The sequence below is a fragment of the Calypte anna genome, chromosome 1, assembly GCF_003957555.1.
Source record: "Calypte anna isolate BGI_N300 chromosome 1, bCalAnn1_v1.p, whole genome shotgun sequence".
In the NCBI taxonomy this organism is placed as follows: domain Eukaryota; kingdom Metazoa; phylum Chordata; class Aves; order Apodiformes; family Trochilidae; genus Calypte; species Calypte anna.
In genome coordinates this window covers 67,538,534-67,541,485 of record NC_044244.1, presented here as the reverse complement: position 1 = coordinate 67,541,485, position 2,952 = coordinate 67,538,534, and the positions used below count along the sequence as shown (strand labels likewise).

General features: G+C 36.7%; 1 long non-coding RNA gene across 1 annotated transcript; it reads left to right on the top strand.

Annotated features, from left to right (window-relative positions):
- Positions 1-259: 259 nt before the first annotated feature.
- On the top strand, positions 260-2,039 carry LOC115599967. The gene is made up of 3 exons (XR_003988737.1): positions 260-311; positions 427-544; positions 1,933-2,039. It is a non-coding gene; the product is annotated as an uncharacterized LOC115599967 (long non-coding RNA).
- The last annotated feature ends 913 nt before the right edge of the window (positions 2,040-2,952 follow it).

Sequence of the window (2,952 nt, the reverse complement as noted above, 5' to 3'; positions counted from 1 at the left end):
GTGCACAAAACTTTGAGAAATAAATGATACATATATATATATGTATGTACATTTCTCTGATAAATGAAAGAGAAAGATGCAGGGAGAGAAAACATATGGGTAGTACTGAGTTTCTGGAAGGGCACAAATCTTCAAGCCCTCTCACATGTATCCAGTTTTTGCCCTGTGCTTCTGAGAAATCACAGCTGTTGTGCCAGTGATCAGCTGGCATACAGAGGTTATATATACAGTGGCATTTATGCTGTTTCATCACAAAACAAGAAGCCACCAGTTTCACCAATGCTCCTAACTGCTCTTCCATCCTGTTTCTGGTGAAGTCAGGGATAGCTTTGCCACACATTTAGGCAGACCAGAATTAGACCTTTTGTGACCAAAAGTTCTGAAGTTAAATAATTCATCTAAATAATCAGGTCATTTTGTTTTCAGGTTCATTCACAGTATGGCTAAATTAAATGGCCTGCAGCAAATACTGTTGGGTTATCTATTAAAATACTCAGTGCCCTGATACACAGCTGCAGCAATTTTCCAGAAGCCATGAGATTTGGTATGTATTGTATTTTAAATCAGAACCTTGCTTATAGAAATTTGCTCTACCCTTGTGTAGTCTGTTGTGCTGGGTGTGGACTTTTGTTTTTTATTGTTAATTTCTCAAGTGAACTTTCCTCCTTGCATTGCACAGCACAGCACAGCAGTACCTTAAGCTGGAATGGTAGTTACACAGGGAGAAACATGGTGTTGTCAGCTCCCTTCCTTCTGGGAGTGCTTTGCAAAAATTGCTTTTTATGAAAAAAAATCGTGTTTTCTTAAGGGCGTTGGAATTCAAGTAGCAAAATACTAGACAGAAAGTTATTTAAAATGCAATCCCTTTGTTTAAGTATCCACATCCCTTAAAAAGAAAAACTTATAAAAGCAATGCATGTGTTAAAATTAATAAAATACAACTTTTTCAAATGCAGTAGATACTTTCTTATAAAGCCATGTATTTGAGAATAAAAGACTTCGGGGGTTTTTTTTGTAGCATTATCATATTTTTCTAAGGGAAATATAAGACTATTTTTGTCTTCAGGAATAGGATTTCAGCATGAACCTTGAATCCCAGCCCCCAGCCATCAGCTTCTTCCTAGATTAGCTGAGTGTATTTGGTCTATTTAACCATTAGCTTTTATTGAAGAATAGATGAATATCAGTCCCTGAAGAATAGTGAATTAGCTACTGGCTTGTAGCAAAGCATTTTCTCTTTTCACCCTACAATAGGTCTACCACAATCACAGCTTTTCATAATGCAACTAGCAAGTGGAGTGGCAGGTCTGGAGAAGAAAATGGAAATCTTTTAGAAGAAAAAAAGGGTCTAATGTGAGAGGGATCTTGCTTTCATTTTAGTAACCTTAGAATAAGGTGATCTTTCCAGAAAAGACTTTTGGGATAAAAGAATTTGACTGCTTCTTAGCTGGTCCAAAAATATTCTAGTCAGTATTAAACAAGATATGTTTAATGGCATTTAGAAAAGTAGCACATCTTAAAAGAAAAAAAAAAAACCAAAACAAAACTCCAAAATCATTGAAATGAGAAATGTGAAATATGGCCACATGAACCCCGAAACAAAGACATGAAAAGCTATATCAATAATATTTATGATAAATGAAATTATGATTTTCTGTTGATGTATCTATTTTTATCAGACTTATTTTCCTTTATTCTGTCCAATTGAAATTACTTTTTTTTTTTTTTTTTAAGATGAGTCAGAATTACTGGGTCTTTCCTTGTATTTGAAAAGATCTGTGTTTACTTTGAAAGAAAAATATTAAGTTCATATTCTATTCTGTTTGAGCTCTCAGCTAAAACTCTCAGAGATCTTGGATTTCTTTCTTTCAGATTTGAAAGGATATTCTAGCTAAGCCATCATAAATAAATCTCCTGTGTTTTCTTCCACAGGGAATTAACAGAAAGAAGGAGGAAAGGAGCTACAGAGGCTGATACCTCAGTTCCTGATAACCATACTACTCAAACCTTAGAGGCAGACAACAGATGTTGCAGAGGTGGAAAAAACCAGCTCTCTGGGCATTAAAGATTCCTTCCTCACCTTTTACACAACATGGACCTTCAAATTTAGTCACTTTGTATTTTAGAAGCAGTGGGCTAAAGAGAAAAACAGAGAAAAACAATGAAGACAAAAAACCATAGGATTGGTAGCTTGAATTTGAAGCAGAGAAACACAAAATAACCTCAGAAAGGTACTAGAGTACATTTTCTCATACTCAAGACAAGTGACCACATCCCAGTGGTAGAAAAAGAGGCTTAGAGAAAAGATGCAGGAAGAGAAAAAGACTGATGTCCTGGGCTTGTTTCTCCAGCAACTTGCCTTCACAGGTGACAAACTATAATTTTTCACAACAAAAGTTACCCCTGTACTAACCTTTTAAAAACCACCATGCAGATCTAAAAGACAGAGGAGAGGGATGGTTCAGGTGGCCTGTAATGTGCTCAGGGATGTTGGTTGGGCTCTCATATAATATGAGAACTCCTTGTGGAATATGAAATGCCAATTTCTTAGCACATTCACACCACTTGCCAAACAACACCTTTACTGGCCACTCCATCCTTTCCTTGATGAAAACTCTGAAAGTAGAAATCCCTCAACGAAACAAAGAAGACAAATTGACTGGTCCATGCTGGGAAGGATGTATTCTCTCTCTGGAGGTGAAGGGCAGAGCTCATGTGGCATCTTAAAGGCTTGTCCATTTTCTGTACTCAATCTAAGATCAAAGGCCTAAGTTAATCCACTTGCCCTTTGTGATCTCTGCATCTAAGAGCCCAATCTAAGACCCCAGTTGACTTTTGGAAATATCTCAGTTTCTGTTTCTAGATAGAGACTCAGGAAACAGAGGCAGTTAATATGGTATCACAGGTCAGTTCCTAGGATAAAGACATATTCTACTCAGTGACCTTCTGTTC